Source organism: Vombatus ursinus, unplaced genomic scaffold (genome assembly GCF_900497805.2).
Source record: "Vombatus ursinus unplaced genomic scaffold, bare-nosed wombat genome assembly UNPS02011916.1, whole genome shotgun sequence".
Classification (NCBI taxonomy): Eukaryota; Metazoa; Chordata; class Mammalia; order Diprotodontia; family Vombatidae; genus Vombatus; species Vombatus ursinus.
The window spans coordinates 4,215,463-4,228,867 of NW_020951694.1; the positions used below are offsets into that span (position 1 = coordinate 4,215,463).

Consider the following 13,405-nt stretch of genomic DNA (forward strand, 5'->3'; position numbering starts at 1 on the left):
ATCTTCTGAGGAAGATAGGCTAATATTACAATGCTTATTTTAAAAATAAAGAAATCAGGACTCCCAGAGGTTGTGACTTGCCCAATGTCACACAATGCAGGTATCTGGACTCCTACTCCAGCACTTCTTCTTACCATATCAAAGGTTTCCAATCCATTGATAATTTTTGAAGAGGGCCTTTTTTTTTTTTTGACTCCGCACCTGAAACATATAATTAATTCATAAATACTTGTAAAATGAACAAATTAATGAATGGCTGTGTGGTCAGACAAAAGAAAAATGTTATGGAACAGGTGGCCCCAATAAAAAGGAAAGAGAATTACTTCTTCTTCATCTACCTTCATAAAAAAACAATCAAGTATTTACTGAGCAATTACTAAGTGCCCAGAACTGGGGACACAAAATAAAACTTCTCTCTTCCAAAAGCTGAAAATCTAAGTGAGGAGTTAATGAAAAGAATTATAAGTAATATAAACCAGTGTGAGATTGTGTGGAACAGACTACATATAAATAGCAATGGAAATTTCAGAGAAGGTAGATATCAATATCATCTGGAGTAGTTGAGAAGCACTTTATGAAAGCTTAAACTGGAACTTATAAGACTGTTAGGATTTATATAAGAAGGAAGGAGCAGAATATTATAGAATTGGGGAGGGGGGGAGGAGAGAATAGATCAGCAAGACTGAAAGCAAGGATCTAAAAAAAGAAATATATGACAAAACACATCTTTTCCCTTGGTTGGTATGGAGAATGTTATTTTTATAGTGTTTAAAATATTTTTTAGTTTTATAAAATATCAATGATAAGATCTTGGAAGACTACATCTCTTCCCAAATATCTGATACCATTCCTTCCCTTCTCCTTTGAGAGCTTGCCCCACTGAACATGCTATCACTCTTCCTAATTTTCAACCCCTCCTTACCTTGCCTTCAAATGATTGTCCTACATATCTCCTCACTTTTATAGCTAAATTCCTATGGGGAAAAATCCTTTTTGCTCCTCATTCTTCCATACAATATCATCATGTCTCTACCCATCCCCCTCCCCCGTTATTGTAGGTGCGCTCCAGGGTTCTATTTTGGGCCCACTCCTTTCTCTCTACATTCTCTTGCTTAGTGATCTCATCAGTTCCCCTATTGTTTCTGTGAAGACAACATTTATGTCTACAAATCCAGCTCTCATTTCTTTCCTGATCCCCAATTCTAATTCATCAACAACATGTGACTGCATGTAGGACACCTCCAACAAAGTGCCCCCTAAATATCTCAAATTCAACATGTCCAAAACCAAATTCATTACTCTCCCCTACCCCTACCCACTTCCTAATTTACTTATTTCTGTTGAGGGCACTACCATCTTTAGTCACCCAGATTCATTGCCTCATTGTGATCCTCAAATCCTAGATTTTACATTACCTACAGGTATCCCACTTTCCTCATTAAAAAACCCCACAAAACTCTAAAATTCCTCCATCTGATCATAGCTTTCTACAATTCTATCTCTCCCTATGTCTTAGCCCTCCTAAACCTATTCTTCCTCATCATTACCTCCAATCCCTTTACTCCTTCAAACTTCCTCAGGTTACTGATCTATGCTGACTTCATTTTGCTCCTTTCTCGTTATTATAGACTCTATAGCTAACTAATTCATTTTCACATTGTATTCTACTCTCAAATCCCTCACCACCTTGTCCCATTACTATTTATGCCTTGTTAAAGCTCAACCCCAGAGTATTCTCAACACTCTCCTCCTCTGTTCCTACTCATATGCCACTGAATCTAATTGAAGAAAGTCACAAGCTGACTTGAGTCCACCAGAAATTTGTGTTCACTAACCCCAATTAAACATTCACTGTAGCAAGGTAAACATTTTATTCATCCTTAATTGATTCTCTATCCCACTCCTCATCCTCTCAGCTAAAAAACCAAATGCTTCAATAAACCTCTACATGTTTATTATTAATTACATAATTAATTATATGTGATTATCTGATTAATAATAAATAATAAAATAAACTTATACTTTACTGAGAAAATAGAGGTCATTTGCCATGACCTCCCTCTTCTCTCCTCTACCTCTCAAAAGCCCTTTTACTCTCTTCTCCTGATAAAGAGTAGGCCCTTCTTGCTAAGGTCAATACCTCTACATGTTTTCTTCATCCTATTCCCTCTAGTCTTCTCTACCAGATTGCCCTCTCAATGATCTATTCTCTCTAACCTTCAATCTCTCCCTAACTACTTACTCCTTCTCTATTGACTACAAACATATCCAAGTCTTCCCCAGCCTTAAAAACCTTCACTAGACCCTAACAAACCCATGTATCCTCCCTTTCATAGCCAAATTTTAAGAGAAAAAAATTTAAAAGTCTTGCTTGCTTTTATTTTCCCTCCCCTTATTCACTACTTAACCCTTTGTAGGGTTATGAAAGGAGGAGTATCTATGAGGTCTCTGCCTGGACTACTATTACTGATTCCCTAACCATACAAGTTGGGCTAGCTTTTCTAGGGCCCTACCCTTTGCAAGCTAGGGTAATTTTTCCTTAAAAGGCATTGGAATTGTCCTCTGACTTAATTAGCTCAGAAGAGTAAGGCTTGAACCATTGATGTGACTTCTTAGTGGCCTAAGTAAAAAGCCAATGCAAAAGGAATCAGGAGTTTCTCTCTTGACGTGCCCCTACCTGTCTGATCTCTCCTTCTCAGTGTTTTTTGCTACATCATCATCTATATCACACTCTTGAGTGTATTTTAAGGCTGTGTCTTGGGCTCTTTTCTCTACATGCTCTCTCTTGTTGACCTTATCAGGTCCCGTGGGTTTAATGATTAGCTCTGTGAAGATGACTCTCAAATCTATATTTAGCTCCAGTTTCATGCTTGAGTTCTAGTTCCACATCACTGCTACTGGACAAAGTTAATTGGATGTCCTATAAACATCTCAAACTCAACATTTCCAAAACTGAATTCATTTCTATCCCACAAAACTCACCCCCCTGTTGAACTTCCCTATTTCTGTCAAAGGCACCATCATTCTTTCAGTTTTGTCATGTGGACAAAATTCTTCACCCCTCACTCTCCCTCACCCCATATATCCAATCAGTTGCCAAAGATTACTGTTCTTCCCCAAAACATCTATTATATCCTCCCCCTTCTTCCTACTCAAAAAACTACCATCTTAGTTTTGGTCCTTATTACCTCTCTCTTCAATACAATCCAACCTCCAAACAGCTACCAAACTGATTTTCCATAATCACAGATTTGACCATATCTTCCCTCTAATCAATAAACTTTTATTGCCTCTAGGATAAAATATGCTAACTTTGCAACCTGGCCTTTCAGCTTCATTACACATTATTTCCCTCCCTGTGTGCTATAGTAATAGTCTATCCAAACTGGTCTTGTGGTTTTTTACACAAGACACTTCCTCTCTAGCCAACCTCCATGTTTAAAATGTACGCTTTCCTTTTCTCCACCTTGCAGAATCCATGCTTCCTTGAAGATTCTACTCAAGTACTTCCTTTTCCATGTTTTCCCTGATTCCTCAACCTGCTAATCCCCCAGCCTCTCTTAATTCCAGTGTCTTCCCTCTTTTAATTAATTCTTATTTATCCTATATATAGCTTGCTTTGTATATATTCATTTGCATGTTGTCTCTCCCATTAGACTGTAAGCTCTTTGAGGTCAGGCACTGTTTTTTGCCTCTTTTTATATCCCCAGCACTTAGCACAGTGCCTGGCACATAGAAGGGCTTAATAAATGTTTACTGATTAATTGATTGATGGCTAGTACTGTCACTACCTAAACTAATAAGCACTTAATAATTACTTGGTGTTATATTACAGAGGGATTGATCAATCAATCTACTCTTCACTCCCTCCACAATCAGCACCTTTCATCAGATCAGTTACCAAATCTTGTCTCTTCTGCCTTTACAATCTCTCTCACAGCCATCTCTTCTCACCATTCACACCACAACCACCCTAGTTCAGGCCCTTGTCACCTCTTGCCTAGACTAGTGCACTAACCTCTTCATTAGTCTTTTTTCACCTACCTTCTCCCTCTTTCCAAACTAGTCTCCACAAAGTTGCCAAATTGATATTCCTAAAGCACGGATCAAACTGTGTCAGGCCTCTGCTCAAGAAACTCCACTGTGTCCCTAATGCCTCTAGATTAAAGTATAAACTTTGCTGTTTGACATTTTAAAACCCTTCACAATCTGGCCGCAATCTATCTTTTTAGACCAATTACATATTCCCCTCCCCTCACACACGGTACATTCCAGCCAAATTGACTTGCTTATTGTTCCCTGCATGTGACATTCCATGTCCTGCCTTTGCAGAGGCTGTTCCCCTGGAATGCTCTTCCTTATCATAGCTGCCTATTAGAGCCTCTATCTTCCTTCAGTGCTCAGCTTTGAGTGCTACCTACTTTAAAGAAGACTTTCCTAGTTCCCTCAGTTGTTAGTAATACACAGGAATGATTTTATTTTGCACACATCTTGTATTTATTTGTCTCTGAATGTGTTGTATTCCTTTTGCTCCTCAGAAGAAGGTAAGCTCCTTGAGGGTAGCAACTGTTTGACTTTTGGATTTGTGTCCACAATATCTAACGAAGAACTTGGCACAGAGTAGGCAATAAATGCTTACTCATTGATTTAATTGACTATAATAATATTTTTAATTAAGTTCTGGTGATAGACTATAGCTTGCCTGGCTTAAGTAAGAAACAAACAATGAGGAAGTGGAGGCTGTGGAAATAAACCATATTACTGAAATGTTTGGCATTGAGAAGGAAACGAATTGGATAGTTGCTAGAAGGTGCTGGGTAAGGGTTTTTCTCCCCTTATAAAAGAAACATATTCACATTTGAAGGAATAAGGGAAGCAATTTGTAAAAGGGGAGATATTAATTATGCCAGAAAGCAAGGGATAATCAAGTCATCAAGGTCTTTCAATCAAGCAATAGAGAAGACAAGAAAGGAGAGAAAATGGACTACAGGTGGATTCAGATAATTTTGAGGAGGAAGCAGGGCACCTATCTTCTGAGACTGAGAGAAGCAGTGGTGATAAGTTTAAGTGACACTATTTATGAAGAAAGTCTTCAAAAGAGCTTTCCAACCAAAGTGGGTACTTTTCCAATTAATAGCTAGATTTTTTTACATTGATTTCCACCTAGTTCTCACTGACTCACCTGGAAAAGTATCTCTTGGGATATCTCTCTCCAGGATCCATAAATCTCACCTTTGTTCCAAATGGAATATTATATCAGGTTTGGAAACTTGAAGCCCTGTTGGGGGAAAGAAATAGGTCATAGCTCAATCACAGAATCATAAAATCTCATAATGGGAGGGACCTCAGCAGCTGTCCAGCCCATACCTAAAAAAGAATCACTACTACAATACATTAGACATCAGAGTCATCCAGACTCTGCCTGAAAACTCCCAATGAAAGGGAACCCAATACTCCTATGAAAGCCTATTCCACTTTGGAATAGCTCTAATTGTTAAGTGGTGTTTTCTTCCATCAATCTAAGCACTTGTTTCTGTTCTGGCCAGAAACTCTAAGAGTCTTCCCAAACTAGGCCATCTTTTGCCTCAATTCTTGCCTAGCCTTTAACTACTGAATGGGTATTGCCTCTGACAAACTGGACCTGGGAAAGACCTTAGCTCAAAAAGGCCAAGGTCTCCCACTACATCCAGGGCCATTGCCAGTCATCCTGACCTATGTTGTGCCCCTGGACTCCAATGACTATGGAGGAGAGAGTGAGGCTGATGACTTTGTACAGCTCTGCCTCACTTAAATCCAGTTCACTTGCAAGTCAAGACATCACCCTTCTAATGTCATCAGTCCTCTTTGAGAATGAAGGGTAAACAACAAGTGGCACAGTGGATACAGTGCTGGGTCTGGAGTCAGGAAGACTTGATTTCAAATCTGAGCTCAGACACTAGCTATTTGACTCTGGGAAAGTCACTTAACCTTAGTTTCCTCATCTATAAACTCAGGATAATAATAGCACCTACCTCCCAGGGTTGTCGTGAGAACCAAATGAGATAACAATTGTAAAGCACTTAGCACAGTGCCTGGTACATAATAAGCACTATGTACATGTTAGCCATTATTATTAGCGTTAAATTTGCGCCTTTGTACCTTCCACATACTACTGCTAGTTATGCCCTCTAGAGGCAATAAGAATATGTTTAACTTTTCTTTTAAATGACAGCCTTTTAGGTACTTGACAAGCTATCAAGTCTACTTCATTCTTCTCTTAAATAAAGCTAAACATCCCCAGTTCCTTCAACCAATCATCAAACAGCATAGTTTTGAAGTCCTTTACAATTTGCCTGCTCTAGTCCATGGTTATGTCTGAGCTATATTCTATCTTCTGGTATTTATCATTTTATGAATATAATGATCTCTAAGGTTCTTCCCTACCTAACCTTTACTTATTTTTGAGCTTCCCTTTTCTACAGACTCTTCCCTTTCTCTTCAAATAACACTGTAATTTTTAGAAAAAACTTTCACTTAATCCTGATGCCTCCTCTCACTGTATCTTTCCATCCAAGTCATGCTTCTTAAACTAGAAGACTACATCTCCTACCTTCACTTGGTCACCACTTACCATGTTTAAATGCCTATATTATCTGGCTCCCATCCATTCTCAAAGGCCATCATTAATCTCCTAATCACCAATTGCAATGGTCTTTTCTCAGACCTTTCTTTCTTTAAACCTCACTACAGGATAGGATCTTCATCCTGAAATTCTCTTTTCTCTTTTGGTTTCCATGATATTACACCATACTTACCCCTTCCCCTATTTTTTAACTTCTGCCTCTTTCTTTTCTCCCTCATTGATGGTTTCTTTTCTTCTTCCTGCCCCAAAATATAAATGACCATCTCATTTTATAGATTGTCTCTCATTAGAGGTTGCAAAACCTATGACAACTTCGGCAGCCTAGAAGAGTTTTGATGCTAATCTGTTTCTTACCTAGCCTTAATCACTGAATGGGCATTGCCTCAGTCAAAATGAGACCTGGGAAAGACCTTAACTTAAAAAGGCCAAGGTCTCCCACTGCATTCAGGGCCATCTCCAGTTGTCCTGATCTATATCTTGCCACTGAACCCAGATGGCTCTGGAAGAGTCAGGTTAGTGACTTTGCATAGCCTTCTCCCACTTAAATCCAGTTCATTTGCAAGTCATGGCATTGTCTTCTTTTTGTTATGGTCCTCCTCAGGAAAGGACAATGACCAGCAATCCAAAGCCATGTACCATCCCTAATGATATTGTGACTAAATTAAAACAAGAAGGATGACCCATCCAAATCCTATGAATTAGATTTTGTTGTTATTGTTTAGTCATGTCTAACTCTTCCTGATCCCTGGGGGGGTTTTCCTGGTAAAGATAGTGAAGTGGTTTGTCATTTCCCTTTCCAGGTCATTTTATAGATGAGGAGACTGAGGCAAACAGGATTAAGTGACTTGCTTGGAGGCAGAGTGAGGCAGATAAAAGGTGCATGGAAATGGCATGGTTTTGAGGTTTAGCCCTCAAGACCACAATCAAAGGATCAGAAAATGAGCTAGGGGAATCAAAGGATAAAAATCTAGAATAGAAAGGGGAAATAAATAATGAGGAGAATGAGCAAAAGAAATCCTTTTTAGAAAAAAAGTGCAAAAAAGTGAAATTTGAAAAACAAATGAAACAAAGCAGGCTGAAAGGGGGATTTTACTTGACTACTTAACTTGGAGGAAAAAAAGGGGAAAATAATTATAACTAGGTAAAGGAAGAAAGAAAAAAGAACTAATAAATTAAACAAAACTTCAAAACTCAGGAAAAGGTTAACAAAAGGGAGTGTATGAGGGATTAAAGGTGAAGGGTAAGAAAACCCTATTGGATTACCTTAAAATGGATAAAGCTAAAATAACTGAAGACACAATATAGTATGTTTTTAGAGGAAGAAGAGGGAAAATCCTAACTTGAGGAGGAAAATATAAACCTGACTCTCATAACTTTAAAATGAATGAATTAAATACTCCAATAAAATGAAAATGATTACCAGATTAGATAAGAAAATAAAATTTCACAATCTATTGCTAGCAAGAAACATACCTAAAAACCAAAGACATACATAGAATAAAAATGAAGGGCTGGAGAAAAAAAAAAGAGTTGCAACAATGTTATCAGAGAAAGCAAACAAAACAAAATAATATTCACAACCTAAAAAGGGTTAAACAAGGAAACAACATCATACTAAAAGGAACCATGGAAAACAAGCCAATATCAATATTAACATAAATATTTCAATTGCCTTAGCATTTAAATTTGTAAAAGAAAAGCTAGATAGATAGATAGATAAACTTTGTAACCTGAATGATTCAACAGAAGACAGATTCTTGGGGTATTAGAATGGGTGTGAGCAGGATGAAAATCCAGCAAAGGAGATTGAAGAGTGGCTAAGCAAAGAAGAAGAGAATGAGAGAAGAGCTTATCAAAGACAAGAGGGTGATCAATAGTGTCAATGGCTGTTCAAAAGTGCAAAAGGATGAGGACTGAGAAAAGGCTATTAGATTTGGTCATTAAAAGTTAATCTCATAGCTTTGGTGATGATAAATCATGATTGCCACCTTTTGTCAGAAAGATGCTAGACTAGAAGTGCAGCATGAGAGATATATTTTCAGACATAACCAATGAGTAGGTTGTTTTGCTTCACTGTACTTATTTGTTACAAAGGAAGGCTTTTATTTTGGAGGGTATGGTGGCAAAGTTATGTGGAACAATGGTGGAGATAGTAATAGTGATAGGAAAAAGGAAAAAGAAAAACAAAACATTTAAAAATACACAGAAAAAAGCTGAAGGAAGTTCAGAGGGGAACACTGACAAGCAAAGTAATGTTAGAACCACCCAAGTTAAAGCTAATAAATACTAACCACGAAAAACCTCAAGCTATATATAATGTGTCATCTTTTATAGCCCTTTTTTCTGCTCTTTGTATAAGGAAATTATCATATTTGTTAATGTCGGTTAAGTTCATAAAAATAAAAAAAGAAACTATTTTTAAAAGCTTGGCACTACTTACCCTGGAATTAATAGCTCTATGGTAAAAAAAAATAATAAAATGGGAGAAGCTGAGATGATTTTTTTTTTCAAATACACATGGAATGCTCATTAATATCAATCCCACAGTAAGTGGTCAAAAAGAAGTTCTACATTTAGAAAGGCAGAAATTATGCATCCTGTATTTTCAGACCACAATGTAATAAAATTATAATTAAATAACAATACAAGCAGAAGTCATAAAGCTACAAATTGAAAAACAATCTACCAAAAATGATTTGGTGAAAAAACAAATCAGAAAGATCAATAAGCAAGCATTTATTAAGTGCCAATTATGTACCTGGCACTGTGTTGGGTACAGGGAATACAAAGACAAAAGTGATACAGTAGCTGCCCTCAAGAAGCTTATGTTATGTTGGGTGATACTATGTTTATAGCTAAGTAAGTACAGGATACATAATAAAGAGTACACCAGTGATTGGGAAAGGGTATTAACATAAGAGATGGTACTTGAGCTGAACCTAGAAGGGATCCAGAGGGTCTAAGGGGCAGAAGTAAAAAGGGAGAGCATTCCAGGAATGGGAAGACAAGCTGTGCAAAAGTACAGAGATGGGAAACAGACTGATATGCATGGGGAATAAGAGCAAGCAGGCCAGCTTGGCTGAAGAATAGAATGCCTAAAGGAGAATAACAATAACCCTGGAAAGGCAACCTTTTAAAAACCAAAAGACCCGTCATATGATTAGCAAAGAATTAAAAACTATTGATAAAAATCCACAATTCATTTGTGATAAAATTGCCAACACGAATAAACTACAGAAAGATTTTTCCTTAATCAAGTAAAAAATATTTAACAAGCCAAGGGCCAGCATGATATACATTGAGATAATAATACTGTAACCTGGCACTAAAAACTTTTGACAAATAAAACCACAGGTTTCAAGGGAGAAAGGACTTTAAAAATAATCTAATCTAGCCTCTTCATTTTATAGACAAGGAAACAGAGGCCCAGATAAGTTATTTGATTTGGTCCAGGTCACACAGAAATAGAACTCAAATCCAGGTCTTTTGAGTTTAAATCCAGCACTGTTTTTTCTTTCCTCATCCCCCATCCCCCTCCTCTACTCAAGTCTCTGGTGGTCCTTTTCCTTTCCAAATACTGCCCCTCTACTTGTTTTCTCAATACCATCCCCTCCACTCAATCATAGGAAATCACTCCCTAAATCATTCTTTCTCTTACCTTTAATCTGTCCTCATTCACTAGTTCTTCCTCGGCTAAATGCTCAGGTCTCTTCCTTAAAGGGCCTTTACTTGACCTTGTCAGCTCCTCCAACTACTGTACTATAGATCTTCTTTTCACAGCCAAACTCCTAGAGCCATCTATATAACTTTAACTCTATTTCCTTATTCACACCTGCCACTTAACTAAAGCTGTTCTCTTCAAGGTTACCAACAATCTCTTAGTGCTAAATATCTGGTCTTTTCTCAGTTCTCCTACCATAGGTTCTCCCTATAGTCTTTGACACTGTAGTCTTTGACTCTTTCTGGACATTTCCCTCCCCTTGCTTTCTCTTTCTCCTCAAAATTATTTGATTGCTCCTTTTCAATACCCTTGCTGGATCATCATTCTCCTCCCATCCACTAAGTGTGGGCTTCCCTCAACACTAAACTGAGTACTCTTCGCTTTCTCTTGGTGACCTCATTGGCTTCCTTGTGTTCAATCATCATCTTGCTGCAAGACACTAGCACTTGACCAACTTCCTGCTGTATATCTCTACCTGGATGTATCTCAAACTCAGTATGTCTTTAAAAAGAACTCATTATATTTTTCCTAAACCGATCCCTCCTCCAAACTTCCCTGTTTCTTTTCATGGCACCACAATCCTTCCAGTAACCAAGGTTTGTAACCTTTGGAGTTATCGTCAACTTTTCATTCCTCATATGGAACTCCCATGTCTTGTCAATTCTACTTCCAAAAAATATCAATCAACAAGTATTAAATGGTACCTATTATGTGGCAGGCACTATGGTAGCATCTGTTGTCCTCCTTCTATTAGATTTTCCCCTAGCTCAAGACCCATCACCTCTCACAGGGCCTATTGCAATACTCTCTTCATTTGTTTCCCTGCCTTGTAATCTTTCCCTATTCTCCACACAGCTCCTTAATTTATATTCATAAAACATATCTGAACATGTTACTCCCTTACTCAAAAAAATTTAAGGGTTCTTCATTGCTTCTAGAATAGAATATAAAGTCCCAGCCTGGCATTTAAGGACCTCCACAGTCTGGATCCCACCTAGTTTTATTCCACATTAGTCTTTCAGTCAAACTGATCTGAAGCTGTTGAATGAATATGGCATTCCACTTTCTGTCTACATGCTTTCATATAAGTGATACCCCCATGTCTGGAAATTATTCCTTCCTCACTTTTACCTCTTGCAATATTTGGATTCCTTTAAGATACAACTCAGCTAAGAATTGGTCCAAATATTCTGGAAACAATTTCAAACAAAAATGTCTATATAATTTGACCCAGACTGGATCATCTGATAGGCATATATCCCATGGAAGTCGAAGACAAAAATTAAGAACCTACATATCTCAGAATATTTATAGCAGCAAATTTGTTGGAGCAAGAAACTGGAAACAAAGCATGGAATTGCTAAACAAACTGTAGTATGTGTATGAAACAGAAAGTTATTCCACTATAAGAAATGGTGACTATGAAAAAAAAAATCTTATAGAAACCTGGTAAGATTTATATGAAATGATACAGTGTGGAGTAAGGAGAACCTGAAAAATGAAATATCCAAATGGTTACAACAACGTAAATGGAAAGAACAAAGAAAGGAAAGCTAGCATTGAATAATTATGATGACCAAGCTTAGCCCCAAAGAAGAGTTGATAAAATATACTTCTCTCCTTTCAAATATTGTTAGATTTGACTGATGTGTTAGCTTTCTGCTTTTTTTCTTTACTTTTTTCTTCTTTGTTTCAAGGGATGGCTTTCTGGATAAGAGGTAAGGAATATTCAGAAGAGAAGGTGATATAAAATACAAAAGATTTTTTAAAATTTCAACAATATAAACAGAAACAATAAAACAATTGAACACTAAGTAATCATAATAACCCATTTAACTTTAGAGAAGAAATGAGAAAATGTAGCTCCCTCTTTTCCTTGAAGAGGTGGCAGGCTACAGGGTTGAAATGTTATATATGTTATCAAATGCAGCAGATGTGTCAGTTGGCTCTGCTGAACTATTTTTGGTGGGGTTTTTTTTAAACTTTTGGAACAAAGGAAGGCTTACTTGGTAAGTGAGGTAGGGAGACACATATGGAAAAGAGTGTGAGGTAAAAACAAAAAGCATCCCAAAAAAAAGATTTTAAAAAAGTAAAAAGAAAATTTGGTACTCTTACACTATATATAATTTAGGAAAATTAATTTAATTGTAAATGTAAAATGGTTTTTTGAGACTGTGTATTCACCCAGGCTGGAATACAATGTTCATTCACAGGTATGATCTTTCTACTGATTGGCCTGAAAGCTTTGACCTGCTCCATTTTTCCAACCTGGGCTGGTTCACCTATCCTTAGGCAACTTGTGGCCCCCTATACCTGAGGAGTCATCATATTGGTGTCAACATTTGCTAGGTTTGAGTCTTACTAAAGCTCAGAACTCCTGAACTCAAGCAATCAACTAATTTCATCCTCTGTAGTACAAATTATAGGCATGTTCTACAAGACCAGACCTGAATTATTGCTAAAGAAAAAAAATAGCTAGAATTTATATAGAGCTTTAAAGTTTGCAATGTACTTTACATATATCATTTGATTCTCACAACAACCTAGTGCAGCAAGTATTATTATTATTCTTATTTTACAGATAAGGAAACTGAGGCTAAAAAGTTAAGTAACTTGTGCAGAGTCACATTGTTAGTAAGTGTGAGGCAGGATTTGAATTCAAAGCTTTCTGACTCTAAGGACAGTATTTTCTCTCTTCACCATTCAGCTGTCCAAAGTAAACAAAGCTCAAGAGCCACCTTTTACAGAAGGCTTTTTCTGATCCTTCCCCACTCAAGTTGTTAACTCTCCCTTCCTTTTGAAGTTACTTTGTTTTTTGTATACACTTGGTATTTATTTATTGGTGTACAAGTTGTATTCCTTCCTGACTCCCCAAGTAGAATCTAAGATCATTAAAGGCAGATACCATTTAGCTTTCACAAATAGTGGGCATTTAATAAATATTTGCTGAAATGAATTCCACATCCTCTCTCCATTCCATCTCATCCAAATCCCCAGTCATTAAAAAAGGCCAAAGTCTATGTTTCAAATATAATTACTTAAAGAAAAGGCCAGAGAGGTTA

At 37.2% G+C, this 13,405-nt stretch overlaps 1 protein-coding gene across 5 annotated transcripts in view; it reads right to left on the minus strand.

Annotated features, from left to right (window-relative positions):
- Window positions 1-13,405, minus strand: part of LOC114039369 (zinc finger protein 184-like) — a 56,763-nt gene that overhangs the window by 39,974 nt on the left and 3,384 nt on the right. For 4 of the 5 annotated variants that reach the window (XR_003568664.1, XM_027857084.1, XM_027857081.1 and 1 more), the window contains exons 2-3: window positions 5,183-5,278; window positions 135-201 (exon numbers count right to left, since the gene is read on the minus strand). The gene's annotated coding sequence lies outside the window, so the exon portion shown is untranslated. Of the gene's footprint in view, window positions 1-134; window positions 202-5,182; window positions 5,279-6,794; window positions 6,836-13,405 lie in introns of those variants that run through there. The other variant, XM_027857083.1, reaches the window with a different exon arrangement.